The following is a 23,037-nucleotide window of genomic DNA, read 5'->3' as shown; positions in this document are numbered from 1 at the left end:
ATATGCAAATACGTTCAATCAGGACAGTACTGGGACACCCATCTAAGTACATAATAACATAGTTTAAATCAACAAGAGTGTAAGCATAACATCGGGTAGTGAATGCTTTGGAGTAAGGTACAAGGGGAGGTACCGAACGAGTCATTAATGTGTAAGCCGATACGTATGCTGTGTATCATAGAATTGTTCATTTCTGTCTATAAATGTTGGGGTACCTCACTTAACTCTTTGGCTGGCCTAAGGGGTGATAGTTAACCCATACTATTGATTGAGCCGTGTCCATTGTCCCGGGTACGAATACATAAGGGCTCAAAGGCCAGCTGGCAACCCACAACTATTAACTTCGTTCAACAATTAACCTGACTCAGGTGCCTTCCTATCTTATCTGATTCTGTGGTCTTTGGGGGCGCTCTGGTCATTTGAAGAAGTGGGCTGTGCCCGCAAAAGCTCATGATCCCATCTACATGTTTTGTTAGTCTATAAAGTGCTACCAGACCATTTGTTGTTTTTAAGTTCATCCTGTACAGACTAACTCGGCTACCCCCTGAAGCTTCGTAAAGTCTATTAGGATAGCACAGAGCTGGCATGATATACTAAGGGCACGTACAAAAACGCACGCAGCCAAACGTTTATCATCATCGACTGAGTAGGAGACCTGTCAGGTCACTACAACAGTGAATCCCAAATTTACTGCATCGCTGTCCTGAACTACTACAGCAAACACAGGCCCTCCCAAAACAAACCACTGCCCTGCACATGCAGGTCCACGCTGCAGTTGGGAAGTGTGATTCCTCGCAGTGTGGGTTTTGCTGCATGGGCTAGTTGCCTGTTCTCAGACACAAGGTGCCCAGTGGAGTTGGCTGGCTTCTTGAGTGGATGCCTGTCAGCCGACGGTCAGGGCAGTGAGTCCCTTATGACCGGCTGAAGTTCTTTTAAATTGTGCTTGGTTCTGTTACAGCAACTGAAGGAGTCAGGTTAAAGCTTAAACAGTTACTATTTTATTGTTACAGGGTAAACTTAGTTGTTAAATGCTACTGCTGTGTTAGGCTATGTCTAGACTGCAGGCTTCTTTCGAAAGAGGCTCTTTCGAAAGATCGCGTCTAGACTGCAGGCGGATCTTTCGAAAGAGAAATCCGCTTTTTCGAAAGAGAGCACCCAGCGAGTCTGGATGCTCTCTTTCGAAGACGGCCTCTTTACATTGAAGAACGCCTTCTTTCAAAAGAGGAGCTTTCGAAAGAAGGCGTTCTTCCTCGTGAAATGAGGTTTACCGCCATCGAAAGAAAAGCCGCGTTCTTTCGAAATAATTTCGAAAGAACGTGGCTTGAGTCTGGACGCAGGGGAAGTTTTTTTGGGAAAAGGCTACTTTTCCCGAAAAAAACCCCTGAGTCTGGACACGGCCTTACAGATAACACAGCCACTACAAAGGACAGGACAGAAATTACACTAATAAGTCACTTACAGGTACCATTAAACCCTTTTGGTTCTCTGAGCTCTTATTAAATGCATGCAAAATAGACACCTAGCAGGTATATATTCTCACCCCTGCGTTCCAGACTTGGCGTGGCCAGCGTCTTTCTCTCAATCCCTCGGGAAGAAGTAGGGCGAGGTTGGGCGTCCCACAGACCTCGGGAGACAATCAATACCTGCCAGCAGGTGTAGATGATTGGAGCTCAAATGGGGTAGGCTACTGAACCCCTCTTTATACCCCTTGGGTCATGTAGGCTTCTTCCTGGGCTAAAGTGGCCAATTAGGAGAAATGGCTTTGAATGCCAAGTTTCCCACGAAGGGTGCAAAGCATAATTCACACCTGGAAAAACGCAGACAATGGGCACCTCTGGTATGTGATGGGTGAAGATTCCTCTCCTGGGACAGTGCAGGTGTGTCAATTACTGATACTAGCCATCACGGCGACGGGAGGCCTCCTAGTCGTCAGCTAGCCCATTTACTGTCTGGTTTCTGTTTATGGTAGAGTCAGGGACAGGCAGCACACCTGCATTCCCAGGGCATCAAAGGCTGACTGCCTTTCTCTTGCTTTCTGGGGGGGGGGAGGGGAGAAACAAGATGGGGTTCATGTCTGGCTACAGTGCCCTTCCTGCAACATCCACACTGCTGTTTTTGGCAGGTTAGCCCATGCTGAGCTAATGTGAGTCTGTCTGCTCCTCACTGGGAATCTCACATCCCAGTTGTAGTGTTGTCACACCCTCAATACACCCAAATAATATGGAGATGAGGCTGGTTTAAGAGCCAGTATAGCAGTGGTCACCAACCAGTAGATTGGGATTTACCGGTAGCGCTTGGAGCCTCTGACAGGTGATCCTGATTGGTTTGGCCGGGAAGCTATCAAGCACTGGCACTTTAGTTGCCCCTCCACCCACTGTCATGCTGCTCCCTCCCTCTGCCTTAGAACTGGCCTCCCCCGGGAGCCTCCGGCTTGCTGTACAGGGTGTGGGAGGGAGAAGAGGGGAATGATGTCAGGGTGTCCCTCCTCTCTCCACTCCTGTATCCTATCTCCACAAGCATGCAAATCTCTCTCTCTCTCTCTCTCTCTCACACACTCATACACACACACACACACACACACACACACACACACACACACACACACACACCTCTCTCTCTCTCTCTCTCTCTCTCTCACACACTCACACACACACACACACCTCTCTCTCTCTCTCACATACATACACACACATACACAGAACACATACATGGGGGCCTTTTACTCCTTGCAAAGTGTGTTATTTCTGGTTTTTGACTGGTCTGTGCAGTTTATAATTTTCATTTCATGCGTAAATTTAATTTGAGTAGTGAGTTCTAAAATGCCTAACTTGTCATGGCTGGAGTAATTATCCCGATAGTAATTGCTGCTCCTGGAACGGCTGGCACGTTCCTGCAGCTCCTGAGAGAGGCAGAGCAGGGGGTCTCCACATGCTGCCCTTGCCTGCAGACACCGCTCCTGCAGCTCCCATGGAGCAATAACGGGGAACTGTGGCTAGCAGAAGCTGTTGGCTCAGTGCCTGTCGATGAGGGGCAGCACATGGCACCATGGAGCCATTGCTGTACATGCTAGCTGCTTTCAGCAGGGGTGCAGGGCCAGGGCAGGAGTAAGCCTGCCTTAACTCCAGTGCTTCACCATCCAGAAGCCATCTCAGGTAAGTGGTGCCCAGCCAGAGCCTGTTTCCTGAACCCGTCCCAGCCCTGAACCTCCTCCTACACCCAACCTCCTGCTCCAGACATGAGTCCCCCTGTGCCCAAACTCCTTCCCAGAGCTTGCACCTTGAAACCCCTCCTGGACCCCAAACCTCCACTTTGGGCTCAGCCCGGAGCCCCTCCCACATTCCAGACTCCTTGGCCCAAGACCAGAGCCTGCACCCCAACCCCCTCCCCCAGCCTGGTGCAAGTGAGTGAGGATGGGGGAAGGAAGAGGGATGGAGTGAGCCGGGTGAGGCCTTGGAGAATGGGTGGAGCAGGGGCGGGGCCTCAGAAGGGGCGGGAAGGAAGTGGGGCAAGGGGATTTGGGTTTGAGTAAATCTTACATTGCACTTAAATTGAAAAAGTGATCTTGTGGTTAAACAGGTTGGAGACCCCTGGGACAGTATAGGATACACAGGCTCATCCACAAGAAGTGTGTGGGGGGTGAGCTGTGGGAGGGATTCGTGGCTTCCCTGCCCCCATGGCCCAGTCCTGCCCCCGGCCTCTCTCCTGGGGGAGGAAGGGAGAGATCAGTCCCAGGCTTCCCCCAGGCAGCGTGCTGCCTTCCCCTTTCCCAGACTGGCCAGAATCAGCCCAGGGCGGACCCTGAAGGACCATGGGGGGTTTGTGTGCACATTTGCACCCTTTGCATCCTCCTGCGTACGGACCTGATACAATAGGGTGTTTGGATACCAGGCAGAATTCCACATCTCTGCCAGCTCTGTCTTAATCCCTGGTAGCAGCACCTCTGGCTTTTCAGCAGGCCCGGCCTTAGGGTAAGGCTGTTCCCTCAGGCCTCGCGCCTTCGGGGCCAGCCCCCGCCTGCTCAGCCGCTCACTCGCTGCCCTGGCTGGGAGTCGCCCGGCCGCGCGGCTCAGCCAACCGCAGACCCCCCGCTCTCCCTCCCGCAAGTACCGTGAGGGAGGGCGCTGGGCTCCAGCCCCCACCCCTATAAAGGGGAGGTTACGGAAACGGCCACTGGCCCGTCCAGTGACTGCTCTCAACAAACTCCCGCCCACGCCCGGAGCCTGCCCTGCAGAGGGGATGTCCTGGCCAGGAAGAAGAGATTCCCAGTCTGGGATCAACCCTGCCCTACGGGGATGCCCTGCTCAGAGTGAAGGGAAGAGAAACCCTGGAATTATGTAACCCCTCAACTGGGTGTGACTTAAACTAAAGCATCCACCAGCCGGGCCTTGTGTCAGCGAGACACCTTGGGCCCCACAAACTGTTTAGCCGGGCCTGCTTCTTGGGGCTTGACCCAACGCCCACGGAAGCCATTGAAGAGACTCCTATTGTTTGTAGGTAGCATTGGACTGGGCTTCCTCATTCCTGTCCCCCCACATGTTCAGTATCTAGGTTCTCAGGCTCAGGACCACAGCATCGGCGTGCTGCTCATGCACCACTTCCGCCAGCCCTGCAAACACCCACTGTGAATTCTTCCTCCCTCCAGGATGGAGCATGACAGCCCTTTGAAATGATGCCGTGAGTCGTGAGGCTATTGAAAAATGGAGTCGGAAGCAAAATAATCAAACTTGCTTTCACTTGGGGAGCAGAACTGGGATTAGATCCTTGGTCTAAGAGGTCTCCGGAGTTTTAAAAGGTGGTTTATTATCCCAGGGCGTCTCTGAACTTACGCTCAGAAATGAGTTTTTCCACCTTAATCAAACAACAGGTTGAGGTGTTTTTAATCATAAAGGGAGGAACCGCTCCAATATTACAGTGCTGTCTTCCAGCTTAGCCCTGGGAAATGGTGAATATAGTTATGGGTTTGCAAAGCCCTTCGCCAGACCAGGGAGTTGTAAGTCTCAGTCAAATCTGTCTGTGAAGCTCAGTCTAGTACATATGGCAACTCCAGAGCTTGGAAACAGGGTGAAGCTCATCCCAGTGTAGGGTTGCCAGGTGTCCGGTATTGAACCGGACAGTTCAGTATTTTTGCCTCCTGTCTGGTAAAAAAAAATTCAGAAAATACCGGACACCTAAAATGTCCAATACTTTCTGATGTGCGAGCTCCTCAAGAGACAGAGGCTGAACTGGCATCCTGCCTGCCCCTCATCAGAGGCAGCATCACGGAGGGGGGAGAAGGCAGACGGCCCAGCAGAAGCCGGCACGCACGGAGAGCTGGCTTAAAAGCCGGTTCCCCGTGTCTATTGGCTCCTGCCTCCCCCCTCTTGCTGCCTCTGGCAAAGAGGCAGCAGCATGGGATGGGGGAGCAGGCATCTCCATGGGAGCCTATACATATGAAAGTCGGCTTCCCACATGTACCAGCTCCTTCCTGGCCCCCCTCACCACATTTCATTTAGTGACTCCTAGTTCCTGTGTTATGGAAAAGCATATCACTTTTCCCTTTTTACTTTCTCCACCGCACTCAAGATTTTATAGACCTCTCTCATAGCCCCGCTTCGTCTTCTCTTTATCAGACTAATCCTTTCTCTTGTCCATGGTCAGTGGAGTTAGAGGCTGATTCATGGCAGGCATGTAAGAATATATGGTAGTGAGGTAACCCAGGGAGACGGCATGGACACCTCTGACCTCACTGGAGTGATTCCAAGGATATATTTGCCCAGACACCTCCCTCCCCCCAAGGCTGGTTTGGCTAAAGAAGTTGTTCTTTAGTTCACATCATAAAAATCACCCCTTCTGTGGGTGTGAATTGGCACTGCTGTGATCTGCAAAGGGGGCCTGAGTCCTGTGCCTCTTATGGAAGGACCTCATTCTCAACTGTATTTAGGGGCCCTGCCATTCTCCATGTGGTACCTGTTCTGTGGGTAAAAGGAGGCTTTCTGTCATCATGACCTCCTTTGCTTTTCACCAGCACAGGTTTCACTCGAGGAGTTCACCATTGTTTCCTGTAAAGAATCACACTCAACATAGGTCTGGTCTCATGTTTACTTAAGGTCACGTGGAGGCGCGCTCAGACTTCCCAATCATCTACACCTACGTTAATGAGGAACTGGACTTGATGCGTTTCGTGGGCTTAGCAACAAATAACGCACTCAAAGTCATCGGCTACGTCCCTCCTCTTGGATCTTTTGCGCCGTGAGCCTCCTGTCTTTCTTGAGCGCCCCCAGATTCTGCCCCAACCAGTGGACTTGCCCTTTCGGTTCTTCTGCCTCAGCTGAGCGGCCTTTTTTTTGTACATCTCTTTGTCTTTGTCCGTTTGCTGGTGCCACATGGTTCCCAACTTCTTGGCCGTTTGTACCATGGTCCAGCCTGGATTTGACTTCTTGAGTGCTGGGCGGTGAGCAGCCATGAAGAGGAAAAAAGCAGACAGTGGCCTCTTCCTCTTTCTCCGATCCCCTCTCTTCCTACGTCTCTTTCTCTGGGATCGTCTCACACCATGCAAAGGATCTGATTTTTTCTTCTTCAGACACCGGGCATTATGCACCCTGGCCAGCTCTTCATACTTCTTTTTCTCCTCTTGAGGGATGGTTTTCCATTTTTCCGAGCACTTCTTGGATAATTCTATGCAGTTCAAGCCAGAGTCTGTTGGGTTTCCTTTGCATTGCTCTTTGAAGGATATGAAGAAGAGCAAATAGGAAGATAACTTCCCTTTCGGTTTTGTGGCAGCATGGCTGACCATTGTGTTACATAGTGATTAAATTTGTCCAGTGATCTGGTTGGAGCTCCTTTGGTGGACATCAAATGAATAAGCATTATTTTAAATACTAGAAAGACAGTCCCCTCCTCCTTGTGGCATGATGAACCCAGGGGAGGGTCCTACCTCGTCTGGTGTGCAGAAGGCAAACTTGATGCTGTACTCAGGTTTCTTGACATTGTTTGGTAGGTATTTGGATTGTGAGATCAAGTTAAACCTCTCCAATGAACCTAGAGCTGAATGTGGTCATTTGCATACTACAGTCTGATTGGCTAACACTCAATTGAGCTGAAGTCAGAGTTGTAGTTATGCAAAGCAGTCTTCTACAGACCTCATAGCTATGATAGGATTTTTCCAGATGGCTGTGAGATTTCCCTTTGTTTAATATACAGTACATTATGAATGTATGTAATATCCAGAGAATTAACTGGGTAACTCTAATACTTTGTCATGATAAAATGTGAAGCCACTGTTAGCCTCTGAGAGGCGACGGCTCATAATGTGAGAATGATTTAGTAGCAGCCTTAAAAATAATTATATGTGACAGTTGTTTCTTGGTTCCTGTCAGGATAACTACCATAATTTCAATCTGCAGCACTTAGCCTACCAGTCTAATTTACTTGGTGGACTTTACATTAATTTGAAAGGTTCTAAGGGTTTAAAAGCCTTCATTAATTATATTTTAGTAAATGAAAATGTGATAAGGTTCTGAGGGATCACAGCTAGCTGGTTTCCCAGGTTAGTTAGCTAGTTGACTTAAGGTTATGACATTGCACCCGGAAACCACAGACCGCATTCCTGACCTCATCAGAACTTTCTTTGGGAGTCTGACAGCTACCGAGAGCAAACCTATGAATAGTGGTAATGAAGCCAACTGACACTTTGGCCATGCAATTCACATGCCGGGGCGCTTCGTATTTGTACTGCTGTAGCATCTAGAGGTGTTAAGTAATGTCAGGGCCCTATGTGCTATGCAATGTATACACAGAATAGGAGCGTTCGGCCTTCAAAGAACTTATAATCAAAGGGCTTGTCTGCACCGGGAAGAGCCCACAAAATGGATCAGGCTACACTGCAAAAAGGTACTAAATGCAGCATTAGATTGTCCACATGGGGAGCTGTTCCGGACTGAGTCGTCTGGTTTCCGGATAACACCCTAGGTTATTTTGTAACAGTGTCTCCATGCAGGTAAGTCCTAATAACTCAAGACAAAGCAAGGGGCATCCTTTCTGTTTTCAGGGTGTTCACTAAGGAACAGGAGTCTTGACTTATTTACACCCCTGCTTAATTCCTATTGAAAGTCTGTGTTTTAAAGGGTACGTCTACACAGCAAAGTTATTTTGGGATCCCAGAGGTATCCTGAAATAGCCACCCCGCATCTTTTGTATGTGTCTGCTATTTCGAAATGTAGCGGACAAGCTATTTCGCCATCTCTGTAAACCTCATTCTACGAGGAGTAAGGGATGGCTTGGAATAGCGCTTTATTTCGAAATTTGGCTCTGTGTAGACAGTTGTTTAGAAACAGACTCAAAATAAGCAACTCAATCTTATTTTGAGTTTTGGGTGCTGTGTAGATGCACCCTTTGAATGCTGTGCTCAATATGGTTTAGTGAGATGGAGTGACTTGCCTTCAGTTAAAAACGACAAGGAGCACCTTTGAGACTAACAAATATAGTACCGTGAGCTTTCCTGGGCAAAAGCTACTTCCTCAGGTGAGCAGAGTGGAGAGAAAAGGAGACACCCTCAGTATTTACAACAGAAAAAGAAGGGAGAGGGGAAGAGGAAAAAAGTACTTGTCAATTTCAGTGCCCATGCTAGCCAGGCTAACTAAGTGGGCCTACAGTATCCCATACGCAGCTTTTCATGTCAATTATATTTTGATGTCCGTGCCCTCAGTTAAACAGGGCAATACATGGTAGAGCCTAGAATTGAACCCAGGGCTATGTCTACATTGCAGAGCTTTTCTGGGATGCTGGAGGTCTCCCGGAAAAACTTTGCTGCGACCAAGGAATGCGTCTGCTTTTCTGAAAAAAAATTCGGAAGAGCAGACGTGTTTTTTTCAGCATCCCTGTAAATCTCGTTCTACGAGGAAGCATGGATGTTCTGAAAGAGGGTTTTTTTCCGACATTCGGCCCCATGTAGATAGGCCAAATGTCGGAGAAGCCTCTTGGAAGAAAAGTGGAAAAAGATATGCAAATTGCAATTTGTGTATCTTTTTCCGACTTTTCTCTGTAGTGTAGACATAGCCGAGATCTCCACCAAGAGCCTAAAACAGGAGTCAAGCCTCCAGCCCATTCAAGCGGTGAGCCGTTGTGGGTATGCTGTGCTGAGCCATTTTCTTGCAGTCGTTTTTATGGTTTATGAAGCAAAACAGAAACATACCAGGTGATCTATAGCAGACTCCATGATTGTGCTTACCTTTTAGCAGTGACCTTGCAGCAGGAAATCAAAATTGAATAAACTCCCAGTCTGTTTGGCATTAGTATAAGGCTCACTTCTTGTATGTCATTTCAGCTTACTGTACGCCTCAAGAGGGAGATTTCAATTCCATTTATCCATCCTGCTTCTCCTTCTGTTGATTCTTTCTTCTGAAATGGGAACCTGCATTTGTAATTATTCCGGGGCAATGCAATAATTTGATTACTGCACTTGGAGGTCTCTTCAGCAGGTGCTTTATTATCTCAATAATTCAGCCTGGGGGACTTTCCGCATTCCCCAGTTCCCAGCGTTCAAGAGTTGCAAATAAAGCTCTTCCGCTCCTTTCCTGATTTCATTTATTTGGCCTCATTTATTTGAGTCCTTTCTGGATTTTCCCCAGGAATTTCATTTAAATGTGGAATTGAATCTATTCAATGTGATTATCTTAAGGAGTGGGTTGGTATTAAAATGCACTTCAGACAGACAAACTCACATTTGGCTCTGGTCATTTATAAAAATCACTTTTAGTTGAGGCTGTTAATCTAATCCCAATAGAACGTTTGTGAAAATCCCCAAATTACCTACATAATTTGGCATGACAGTCAGACTTGAATCAAGAGACACCCAGGGAGTAAGGCAGGTGAGCAGAGAGGTGTGAGAGGGTCAGAACTAGAATGACAGAGGTTATAGCCTGATGTGAGAGGATAATTCAGTGGTTAGGAAGCCATTATGGGATTAGGAAGAACAGCAGTCTGTTCCCTGCTATGACACAGACTTCAAGAGTGAACATGGACAAGTCACCTAGGCCTGGTCTACACTAGGACCTTAGTCCAAAATACCCTCTCCACCATAAGATCGAATTTGTAAATGACGCACGCATGCACACTACCGAGCCCGTTATTCCAGAATAAGGCGCCACGGAATTCAAACACTGTGGTCCTGCTTCTCATGAGGCAGGAGCCTGCCTCAGACTACATTCGATTCTTCCCTGTAGTGAGGACACGGAAGATTGAATTTGTAAAATCGGGTGCCCAGAAGTCGAACTTAATACATTTGAAATAATCTCCTACTGTAGACATGGCCCTAGCTCCCATGGCTAAACATGTAAACCGGTGTAAATGGCTTCATGATTGACACCCCGATGGGTGGAACTGTGGTGGATGGAGAGAAATGTGTTGGGCCTAGGATGTAGGGTTGCCAGATGCTTTCGACAAAAATACTGGACACACTTGACATTACATCACAATCGACATGACATCTTATTTAGAAAATACCGGACATTTCTATTTTCTCATTTCTATTTTCTCAATTTGTTTCCCGAACAGAAAGCTCAAATACTGGACTGTCTGGTTCAGAACTGGACACTTGGCAACCCTACTAGGGTATAGGAGGCTGATCATGCCTAGACTCCAGACTGCCCTAGAATCTGTCCTTGTGTGGAGCATGCCCATTGTACCCCCCAAATGTCTCTTGGTTAAGTGGATGCAGTGATAAGAACACTTGGATGCCTTTATATTGTTCATAAACTCACTAGAAGTTTAATTTCTATAGGGCCATTTTGTGGTGGTGAAACTGATCTGACCAGAAAAGTGACCTAAAACCTTTATTAAGAGCTACTCTAGACGGAAATGTTATACAGTACTGATATAATTCATGTACTGCAATCCCCCACTCCTTCCTGCTTTTATGTTGGTGTAATGTCCATACTAGGGATTGACCCATATAACTCTATGGCTTCATCTACACTGTGGTTTTTTGGGTCAGAAAACATGCTAATGAGGGTCTCATTAGCATAAGTCACACTCTTATTAGCATATTTTCTGCTGTTTCTTTTTGTGCAAGGAGTTTTTGCGCAAAAAGAAGCCGTGTGGACAGGGTTTTTGGGGGGGGGGGGGTTTGCACAAAAACCATTTTGTGCAAGATCCTTAAGCTTGTCCCACAGAGGTTTTTACGCAAAAAAAAAAAAAAGTCGACACCGCTTCTTTTTGCGCAAGAACCCCTTGCACAAAAAGAAATGGCAGAAAATATGCTAATGAGATTGCAATTTATGCTAACGAGTCCCTCATTAGTATATTTTCTACTGCAAAAACTCGCGGTGTAGGCAAAGCCTATAAGTATAGGAGAACAATGACACATCTGGCCACTAGAATTATACCACCACAGGAACAAGGTGTTGACCAGGCCAGAATAAAGATTAAAAAATCTTAAACTGCTTATGTATCATTGGCTTGCTGTCTTCTGGATTGATTCTCCAAATTTAGAGATTTTTATGGAGAGTCTGGGTTGTGGTCAAGTATGCTTGCCTCATTAGCATTGCATTCTCTATTTTTGTACACTTACAGGCTGATTAGCAGTCATCTGTAACTAATCTTACAATTCTGAAGGAATTTCTCCTAGGTAACCAAAGAATATTTTGCCTCTTTAGAACATAGCTTTTTAATGTGCATTCCACCTGGTGTTGTTTGAATTAAAAAAAAAAACATGTTGATGAATTGTTCACTGAACTAGAAACTTAGTTTTGATTTGGCATGTTTTATTCACGGCTCTTGGGCATTTTGTATGAGCATTTTTTTATTCAAATATTCATGGGCAGTTAATTTTGGGCCGGTAGCCGAGCTCTGGTTAGTCAAAAAATGAAATCGCCTGTTCCTGAAGGAAGATTCCTTTGAGTAACATTAGAATCCTGTGTGCATTGGGCAAGCATAATGAATGCAAAGCACCTGACTTCCACTGAATCTTCATTTGGAGGTGCATAGACTCGTTTGGTGCATAGACTCTTCCCTGTCTGGTGATTGAAATTCAATCTGAACAGAAATGTGACGCATTTATAAAGGTTGGGATGATCCAGTTAGGAAGGGGAATCCATATCATGTGAGTATTATAGTAAGTGATCTGTCACAAGGCATCAACTTTGGTTCCAAAGAAGACTGAATCCCCAAAGTAAATTGCTCATGCACATGCTACATGCGCGAATACATTCGCTGAGAACTATTTGCCTAATGATTTCAAGCAACAAATGTGTAAACAGATTCTGGTTCTTTGTATTGGCAATTTGATGCACAGAAAAAAAATGGATGAAATCCTCATTGTCTAAACTATTGAGAATAAATAGTCTGACCACCTTTAAAATCCCGGGAATGGCTTTCTTTCATGGCAAAGCAGCTTATTTGCTGAGTGGCGACAATGATCTTGACATTCTCCTGGTGTGTTTGCTCATGTACACACCATATCTCTCTGTCTGGAGCTCAGCTTCTCTTTCATCTCAGCAAAACACTTAATACTTGTCTTCGTGCTTCTAGAGCTGACTGTGGCTAAGAATGGTTTTAGTGTTGGTTTTCCCCCCGCATCTGTCATATATGATAAGTCAGTAACACCACAATAAAACAGAAAAAGAGTTATCTGATAGCAACGTATACGGAACTATAATTTAAAAACAACTGTCCCTACCTGATAACAAAATAAGGTGCATTGAGTCTACTTTGTGTTTTGTTACAGGGAAACTGGCAGTGTAGAAAACCGAATACTTGGTGCTTTAAATATGCCCCTGCTCACTTTTTCCTTACCTTGTTAAACTTAAAAGTTTCGCTATGTCTCGGTTAAGGATGCAGCCTTGTATTTACGAAATGAACATCTTTCTGGGCATGCTAGCACATGCTAGCACGATGCTGCTGAAGAAGTTTCTAAGGATTGGCAGATTTCAAGCAGGGGATATGAAGGACTGTAATAGAGCAATAACCAAGAGTTGGAAAACAAGCCATAATTAGGGGATTTGAGGAGGTTTTTGCAGAGGATAATCACTTGTAAAGAAAAGACTGCTATGTTCTATTCCTGGTAATTAGTCAGGGCAGCCTTTTTCTTTACTGCTATTTATGTTTAATGGGAAGAAACTTTCTGATCTCCATATTTTACTTATGGTGGGTTTTGTTGGAACATAGTTCTAATCTCTCTCTTACATCCCGTTCCTGAAGGAAGATTCCATTGAGTAACATTAAACTCCTGTATGAAAATCACATTGCAGGTTAGGTGGGAATTATTTTTTTTATCTTTGGGCTTGTTCTACATTCTTTAGCTTTAGAACTCAGGTGGGATGTCCGAATTGAACCATGGATGGTTTGTTGAATCTAAGGCCGGGGAATAATTAAATACCACCCCACCCCAAAGACTGTGTCCTGGTTTGTTGCTCTTGATAAAGGTGAATCTTCAGACAGCTTCACCTGTAGCCTGAATGTTTTAAAGGTTAGTATAGCTGGTGATGACAAATTAATTCTGAGCCACCTTTGCCACATACATTAGCTGCTAATTTGAAAGCACAGTTTTGGACTGTTTAAAAAAAATGTAACAGCTCCCTGACAGAAGCCAGCAAGAAATGAAAAAGCAGGAAGATGATGAGAAAAATGTGTCTGCTGATAATGATGTTAATTATAAGGAAAATGAATGTTGACATTTGAGAGTTCAGTTGAAAAGATCAGACACCCACTTGGGCATACAGGATCCGTATAAAATGTGATGTAGTCAGAAACAGAGCAATGTAATATCTACCTGTGCTTATGGAAGAGTGGTAAAAGGTTACACATTTTGTGCTGTTTATTTTAGTATTGCCAGTGCTTGTGACTTAACCATGATCCATGCAAAACTTGGTGTGTATGTTTTGTTTAAAAAAAACACGCCAGCTCCTGGAGTCATGTGATTGCACACTCATCTCAGCTTCCCAGTAAAAAGTGAATTTTTAGCCCTTGCAGTGGCAGAGAAAAGGTTGAAAATGTGACCCGAGGGCACCCTAAAGTCTCAGAAATCATAAGCAAAATACAAAGAACCCCATGTTTATTATTTCTGTAATGTCCTGGTAATATGGCGCCTGCCTCATGGTTTGTGAATGCTTTAGGTTGGCCATACGTATCTGGGTTTTTTTTTTTCACATCAGAGGAATTAGAAAGCTGGATATTCAGAGACCTCCTTTGACTTCAGTGGGGTTGTGCCAATTTACACCTTGAGATCTGCTGAGATGGAAAAGGCAGTGGACGAGGCTGTATTTTGACACACATCCTTGTTCAATTTTTGGTGGAATTCCTCCGTGTGTTCTGGGAGCCTGAGTGAGACCGATGCACCAGTTAATTCTCACGTAACCTTGGAGGGGCTGTGTCTCAGACGAGGCCATAAGTGCTACATAGGCCTCTTCTGGGCTCTCTGCCCATGCATGAATTCCATCTGTGGCAGAGGCCTGAGGTTCTAGGCAGATACCGTATGTCGCTGTGACCCCTCCACACAGTCTCTGGCCCTTTACGAGAGGCAAAGGTCACAGCCTACAGGGCCATCCTCATCATAGGCAAGCCCAAGGATTGGGGTGAAGCCCCTCCATAGTCCTGGTCTTCTCCCCTCTGGGATAGACTCCATAGTGGTGTGAGGAGGGTTGGGGGGGACCTGGGTCCACCCACTACTGCAGGTTTCAGCCCAGGGACCCTAAGACAGTGGCAATTGGCAGCATTTCCTCCACTCTCAGTCTTGCAGCCTTTCCCGGGTCACTTCCCCAAATGCTCCTTCCCCAATACCTTCTCCCTGGCACCTGAGCGAGTCTCTCCTGCTCCTTCACAACACGCTTCCCTCCTCACAGACCTCAGCTCTCTGGCGGTGCCCCTCTTACTCTCAGCCCTTGGCTTTTCTCCTCCACCTACCTTTCCTGAGGGAAAGGCTTTTAATTGAATCCCAGGCCTTAGTGGGCTGCGGGTGTCCTGATTAGCCTGCTGCTAATTGGCCCCTAATGCTTACCTGCCTTGATTACATGGCCAGTTCACTCTGAGAACAGAAAACCCACTTTCCTGTATATTTGGCCTCCCCCAGCCATTGTAACCAGTGGCCCTAGGTCTGTCATGCATCCTTTTGGGCCCCGCTGAGGGCAGTGCTTTTCAAATGTGGAGGTCAGCCCTTCCGAAGATCAGGTACTAATGAGTTAGGGGCCCTGGGAGGAGGTTGTCTGGAGCATTTAGCACAAATGTGAAATGTGGGTACAGTTCATTTGATCATCTGTTTCTCCATCCTGCTCTCTCTAGCATGCAATGGCAGAATTTCCAGGCTATGTCTACACTGGCCAGTCTTGCACAAGAACATATGCAAATGAGGTGCAATGATGAATATTGCCGCACCTCATTTGCATACTTAATGAGCTGCCATTTTGCACAAAAATACCCCCTTGCGCAAGAGCCGTTGTGCTGTTTAATTTCAGACAGAACTGCTCTTGCACAAGAAGGGGGTTTTGTGAAAGAAGGAGCAGTGTAGGCTGCTCCTTCTTGTGCAAAAGCCCCTTGTGCAAAAAGGCAGCTCATTAAGTATGCAAATGAGGCGCGGTGATATTCATCGCCGTGGCTCATTTGTATTTGTTCTTGCACAAGACTGGCCAGAGTGGACGTAGCCCCAGTGATCCCATTGGGCACTTTAATCTCAGAACACATTTCTTCTTGTATTTTGCTGAGCCAGGCTCACGTTAAGGGCTCATGCATCAGTTTGCGGTGGTGTGTTCCCTTCCTGCCATCACTGGCTTTTGCACGATGTTCCACCAGTTACATTGGGTCTCACGGTTTGCACCTTGGTTCATCTGAAGGTACATAGCAAAGCGTGGGAGTCCAGATAGCTGGGCAGCAGCATCATAAGGAACCTTCTTGATCCGCTCTGTGCAGTGAGACCATTGAGCTCAGAATAGCTCCATCCATATCCAGTTGGCTGGGAAGTTGGAGGATCTTGGGAGATCACATGCTATTTGGGGAGCGATGAGGAGAATGATCAATCGTTGTGTCTCTTCAGAGGAGCTGTTGTGATGAGGTAGACCAGAAAGGGATTTGGGAAGCTCTTGATGATTGACCTCCAACAGTCATTCAGAAGCCCTTCTGAAATCCTCTCCCCTCTCTTCTGTTCCATTTCCCAGTTCACAAAAAAAGGGAAGGGAGATAGTTACAACTTCCTCCAAGCCGCTCACCTGTGTAGCTCTCCTTAGTGAAGAAAAAGGGGAGAAAGACCTAAAGTTATTGCTGCTTTATCTCCGGTGTAGTGGTTGAAGTAGGGGACATGAGGCTGGGTTTTATTCCTGTGACTTCCAGTAGCTATCTCTGCATCTTTGGAGAAGTCGCTTTGGGACAGATTTTTTTTAAAAAGAGCAGGGTGGGTAGAAAGCTGGCTAGATTGTCTGGTTTAATGAGTAGTGATCAATGTTTCAATGTCTAGCTGGCAGCCTGTATCAAGCAGAGTACCCTAGGGGTCGGTCCTGGGGCCAGTTTTGTTCAACATCCTCATTAATGATCTGGAGGTTGGTTTTCACCCTCAGCAAATTGGTGGATGATACTATGCGGAGGGAGGGGGGAGAGAGATAGATACATTGGAAGGTAGGGATGGGTCCAGAGTGACCTAGACAAATTGGAGGATTGGGCCAAAGTAAATCTGATGCGGTTCAACAAGCACAAGTTTGGAGTCCTACACTTAGGACAGAAAAATCCCAGGCACTGTGACAGGTGGGGGACTGTCTGGCTAGGCAGCAGTTGTACAGAAAAGGACCTGGGGATTACAGTAGACGAGAAGCTGAGAAGTCAACAAGTCATCAAGGCTAATAGGGTAGGCTGCATTAGTAGGAGTATTGCCAGAAGATTGAGGGAAGTGATTATTCTCCTCCATTCGGCACTAGTGAGGCCACATCTGGAGTACTGAATTTAGGCCCCCACTACAGAAAGAAGGTGGACAAATTGGAGAGAGTTCAGCGGAGGGCGCCAACAATGATTAGAGGGCTGGACCACATGATTTACGAGCAGTAGCTGAGGGAACTGGGCTTATTTAATCTGCAGAAGAGAAGAGTGAGGGGGCATATGATTGCAGCCTTCAACTACTTGAAGGGGGGGTTCCAAAGACAATGGAGCCAGGCTATTCCAGTGATGGCAGATGACAGAACGAGGAGCAATGGTCTCAAGTTGCAGCGGGGGAGGTCTAGGCTGGAGATTAGGAAAAACAATTTCCCTAAGAGGGTGATGAAACAATGGGAAGGGCTGCCTGGGAGGTGGTGGAATCTCCATCCTTAAAAGGTTTTTAAGGTGAGGCTTGACAAAGAGTTGGCTGGGATGATTTAATCGGGATTGGTCTTGCACTGACTGAGCAGAGGGTTGGACTAGATGACCTCCTGAGGTCTCTTCCAAACCTGAGCTTCCATGATTCTGTGCCCTGTTATCCTCACACAATTTATGAGCCCGCATGTTCTCACACATTAGACGGGCGTGAACTCAGCTCGTGCCTTTCATGCATGCACCAAAGCTGGAGAACATGCAGGCTGAGGTATTCAGAAGGACACAGCCACTGTCCAAAATTCAGCCTTTCACCGCTGTCTCTCGGTTTGGTCATCTATCAAATGGAGACAATAATACGGACTGTGGGATTGCAAAGCGTAATGAATGCATACACGGAACCTAGAGAATGGCAGCCTAAGTGCTAAGTGTTGATGTTGTTATAATTAATAATACAAGGTATTGCATATTTAAATAGACACTGATACTGCAAAGCACCACCTCTGTGAGTATTCCTCGGGAAAGTTGTATCTCTTGGAGTATCTTGTCTTTGATCTGCTAACTTCATAAGGGAGACCAGTTTATCAAATCTCATTGAGTTCCCATGAAGGAGATACATTTAATTTTTATTTATTCCTTCCATGGTTCTCTTTTATTTTCCATTACTTGATAAACCCATGCAGCTAAGAGAGGAATAGTCCCCGAAGTGCTGAATTCGTTTTTCAGCGGCTGCTAAAACATGTCAGATCTTTCAGCTGTGTGTAATAAAGTATTTATTTTCTCTCTCTGATGCACACTGTGTTGCCATTTTATTCCTGATCCTATTTTATATTATGAGCTAGTGTTTTCTGCTTTAATATCGTATTTAACTTTTCCCTATTTCGGGTTGCTGGGTCGTTTGCTCAGCAGTTACAAAATATATTAAATGAAGCAATTGCAATATATAGTCCCTACTTAAGGTGGGTTACCATCTAGAGTGGTGATGTCAACAAGTAATCGACTAGACAATTAACCAATAAGCCTAGGCTTATCAGTTAATCTAGTTGACTTCTTCCATTCTCCTCTCCCTGCTGCCTCTATATCACAGGCTTCAAGCGGGGTGGGGGAAGCAAGCTGGTGCTGGGAGAAGCCGGCTTAAAAGCCAGTGCTGCCTCTCCTCCTCCTCCCCTGCCCATGCTACTGCCTCTGTCAGAGGCAGCAGTGCTAGTGGGGACAGGGGAGACCACTGCAGAGCAGCCTCTGCCCACGGTGGGCCCAGGCAGCACTGTGGCACATCCCACAGAGCAGCCTCTGTTTGCGATGAGCTTGGCACCCCTGCGGAGAGGGGCTGACGCCACCCTATGCTGCTGCCTATGTGTCAGAGGAAGCAGCATGGGGCAGCTGATTCATGAGGGGAGCTGGTTTTTAAACTGGCTCCCATTGCAGACCAGCTCCCACTTGGCTCCCTGCACTGCTGCCTCTGACATAGAGGCAGCAGTGCGGCATGGCAGGAGGCTCCCCAGGAGTGGGACTGGAGCACACTGACTGCCAGTCCTGCCCCCGGGCACTATAGAATAGTCGACGAACCGCTAAGACTTCAAGCAGTTAGTCAACTATTCTATTAGCAGGTATCTAACTTCCCTAATCTAGAGCCCTGTGCGAAACATGTACCTCCAGATCAGATGCTGAGGAAAGGCCATGAATGGAAGATATAGGGCTGTGCTGGAGTCAACACTGGTATTTATTCCAGCGCCCTCCTCTGCTGTACTGTACTTGTGACTGAGACAGGGACTAATTTATCACCGTGCATCCTGCACCAACAGTGGGAGCGAGAGATTCTCGGCACCTCTGAAAATCGGTCATCCAGGTTGTAAAGTGTAACTTGACTTAACCAGGCAGCTGACCAATCGCCACATGTAGAGTCACGAACGGTTTCTCAAGGAAAACTCAGTGAGGATTTTTAAGCGGGGTCATTGTTTGGGATCAAGTGGATATACCCTACATAACCATCTTATGGTGCAGAGGCTTTGGGCATGGATGGCCATTTCATACCCTGTTTATAGAGTGCTCAACGGTTTGGAACGGCTGCCATATGAGGAGAGATTCATAAAACTGGGACTTTTCAGGTTAGAAAAGAGATGACTAAGTGGGGAAGGATAGGAGAGAGGTCTATAAAATCATGACTGATGTGGAGACAAGAACTAGGGGTCACCAAATGAAATGAAAAGGCAGCAGGTTTATAACAAATTAAAGGAAGTATTTCTTCACACAATATACTGTCATCCTGTGGAACTCCTTGCCAGAGGATGTTGTGAAGTCCAGGACTTTAACGGGGTTTAAAAAAAAAAGCTACATAGATTCATGGAGGTTAGGTTCTTCAATGGCTATTAGCCAGGATGGGTAGGAATGGTGTCCCTCGCCTGTTTGTCAGAAACTGGGAAAGGAAAGAGAAAGAGGCATTGGTGAAATGCGCAGCCATTTTAATTGAGAAGAGTAAATAAGTTATACTAGGAGACCTACTCAGCATTGCTTAGGCCCTTCCGGACTGGGAGTGTGAGAGATGCAGGAGTCAGGGTTGGGCATGAGGATGGGCTCAGGATAGGGGTGCAGTAGCCAGAGCAGGGGGTAGAAGGCTGTCAGGGCTGTTCCCCGCTCTGGCACTCCGAGTGCAGAAGGTGGGGGCCTGCAAAGACTTTATATATACCTTGCCACTATAGGCACTGGTTACAAGAACTTCCCCCAGAATCACAAATGCACAGATTTGGGGAGGGTTGCTGCCACTATCAAGTGATTTTTATCCCTAAAACTGAGGTGAACACTTGAATTTTTCTCCAGAGGTACCCCAAGCTCTGCCACAAGAGAGCTTGAAAAAAGAAAAGAGGAAAACAAGCTGCATTCTGATATCTGATCTCTCAGTTTATTTTTGCAAATTAAAAGATATACTTGATAAAGCATACCTGGTTGCTAGATGTTACCGAGCAACTAAGGAAAACAAATGAAAACATGGAGAAAATCTCTGGGAACAATGCTCAGATGGTAAATGTGGGAGGGGAGGTATAGATTCACACAGAGCAGTTCAAACGAAGCCACAAAATAAAGAAAATACCCTGATCGCAACTACATTCACTTTTTCCCTTTACGTACTTCCAATCTTTTCTTGGTTCAGTCCAGTTCCATGCCCCATATTCCTTGGAGGCATAGAAAAAATTTCTAACTGTCAGGGTGGTCAAATATTGGAATAAATTGCCAAGGGAGGTGGTGGAATCTCCCTCTCTGGAGATATTTAAGAACAGGTTAGATAGACATCTGTCAGGGATGGTGTAGACGAAGCTTGGTCCTGCCTTGAGGGCAGGGGGCTGGACTCGATGACCTCTCGAGGTCCCTTCCAGTCCTATAATTCTATGATTCTAGTCCTGCCTGGATTTAAATCATTCTGTGTCTTTCAACTCCTGGTTTAACTCTCCCACACAAAGAAAGCAGGCAAGGTATCTTATGCAATTCACATTTCAACACTTTATTCCTATTTGTTCTCCTGGCTTTCTGCCAACCTCCTTGCTAGCTACGTGAGTTCAACCCCTTAATCACTAAGGGTACGTCTAAACTTCTGTCGACAAAGGGTGTCTAGACTACATCCAGTTCTGTCGACAAAACAAACCGCTTTGTTGACATGAGAGTGTAGACTCAAAGGACAGGGTAGATGCAATAACGCCTTCCGTCGACGGAACCTCGTAGAATGAGGTTTGCTGCCATCGACAAGACTGCCGAGTTCTGTTGATGATATGTAGATGCAGGTATAGTTTTGTCGACAAAAGGCCACTTTTGTCAACAAAACCCTGTAGTCTAGACATGGGTGCTGGGCAGCACTACTCCTATCCATTACAGAGGCTCAGGGCAGGGGGCTTAGAGGAGGAGGTGAAGAGTTTAGGGCAGGAGGTGGGAGTGGCCGGTGGCTTCTCCCTGGGGCTGGCCCAGGACAGGGTGCAGGCCACCTGCTGACTTCTCCCCGAGCCCAGCTAAGGGATCTTACTATCAAGACTATTTCCCTGCTGTCCAACTAGCATTTTATCCCACTGTGATTCTTTGTCTTGCATCTGTGAAATGATTCTGGTTGTTCTCTTTTGCATTAAGTCTTGTGAGAGGTGTTCTGCTAAAAGGGGTCGGAGTTTTGTTTCTCTTCCCAGCAGCAGTCTGCTCTGGGAAACAGGGATTCCAGACGTGGAATAAGCAGGAGGGGGTGTAGGTTAAGGTGGTTGCTGGTAAAATTCATTGCCGACTGTATTCATTCATGGCTTAACAGTGACACAGCAAATATTAAATGGCCTGACTCAGGTTTAGTGAATTAGTGCAATGAATTAAGTGTACAACGCTAGCTCAAGTAAGATGTTTGTTATGAACAATTACAGCAGTATTTGGTTTCCAAATATTTTGCTGTATTGAATTTTCAAATATTAAAAAAAATTATTCTGCCTGGAATAATAATTCTCTCTCCTACAGCGTTTTGTACCCATACATCTCAAAGTGCTTTATAAAGGAACTAAGGGTTTTTCTTCCCATTGTACACAGAGGCAGCAAAAACAACTTCCCTAAAGCCACCAGGGACTACAAGCGCCTTGGTCTACTGAGTCCCAATCTAAAGGGGTAATGCTATCTACTATAGTGTTTGTGTTGCCATTTGATGCTACGGGAGATTAGATACTAGGTTGAGGTGGGGATGTGAAAGTGTAACCGTGTACACGGTTAACTGCTGAGCCAGTGTGTAACCATGTGTGTACCTGGAGCCTGTGTGTAACCATGAAGGACAGTGTTAGTCATCTCCAAAAAGGACCTGTGTGTCCCCACCTGCTCTGGCAGGGTGCTGTCCTAGGTGCCGCAAAGAGCGTAAGGCATCCTTGTGCATGAGGAGAGAGTTGTAAGTGTTATGGACGTGACGGTCAGAAAATCTCAGCCTCCGATCTACAGCTACCACTTCAGTGGATGGGAGTTAGAAGTGCTCAGTGCCTCTAATATTTGAGTCAGGGTTTCACAGCGAGTGAAAGTGATCTCGTGGCAAAGGTGCGTTCAAGTCCCCGCTTTACTTGTAAGAGACCTGGGATGAGCATTTCAGCCTCTCGCTTCTCCTTTCTGTAAAATGTGGGGAAATACTTCTTCCTTTTTTTCCCTTGTCCATTTGGATTGTAAGCTCTTCAGGGCACAAACCCTCCAGGCATGTCGTGGGGCCCCATTCTCCGTGGCTGCGATGTGCCACTGTAATAAATATAATAATAAACGTTAATTGACTGCTGCTTCTAATCTTTCCTTCTGCCGTGGTAATGGGGCTATTTCCATTCCCTTGCAGGAGTTTTTTTCTAGGCGTCTTAGGGACTGCAAGTCCCTGCTCCAATACAATTCAAGGAAATGTTCGATATCACAGTTCTGACTAAAGGTAACAAAACCTTGGTTGGCAAGTGTTTCCTCCACAGCAACTAGTTTCTCTAGTGGTCCTCTGGGCTGTGAGATCTCTTCCCCTCCTCCCCCAAAATGCCATTATAGAGGTTTGTTCAGATAAGATAATGAAATTAGCATCCTAAATGGGGAGCTTGGGGGTCTTAAAGTAGGAGAGAGAGACAGTGCAGAGAAATCAATTCTGGTAAAGACCTGAGCCACAAGCAGGAGAGAAAATGCCTAGTCTCCAATCATGGAAGGTACATTTCTCCAGGGAATCTCTAGCGGAGGATCTGGCCCGCCTGTAAATTGTTTCTAAGTGCTTTCAAATTCCAGGCATCGATCTGGTCACAAGCTGATTTGGAAAGTGTAATTAAAACTTTTCTGGATTGGAGATGGATT

The 23,037-nt window shown here is 46.3% G+C and overlaps 1 protein-coding gene and 1 long non-coding RNA gene across 2 annotated transcripts in view; both read left to right on the top strand.

Annotated features, from left to right (window-relative positions):
* The window catches only part of CSMD2 (CUB and Sushi multiple domains 2), a 743,482-nt gene that overhangs the window by 297,721 nt on the left and 422,724 nt on the right, over positions 1-23,037 (top strand). The gene's annotated exons all lie outside the window — the stretch shown is intronic.
* Positions 7,117-9,555, top strand: LOC142819946 (uncharacterized). Its single transcript, XR_012897630.1, has 2 exons — positions 7,117-7,869; positions 9,302-9,555. It is a non-coding gene; the product is annotated as an uncharacterized LOC142819946 (long non-coding RNA).

This window comes from Pelodiscus sinensis, chromosome 25, assembly GCF_049634645.1.
Source record: "Pelodiscus sinensis isolate JC-2024 chromosome 25, ASM4963464v1, whole genome shotgun sequence".
Taxonomy (NCBI): domain Eukaryota; kingdom Metazoa; phylum Chordata; order Testudines; family Trionychidae; genus Pelodiscus; species Pelodiscus sinensis.
Note: the sequence above shows the minus strand (reverse complement) of the source record. Positions and strands in the feature narration are given on the sequence as shown.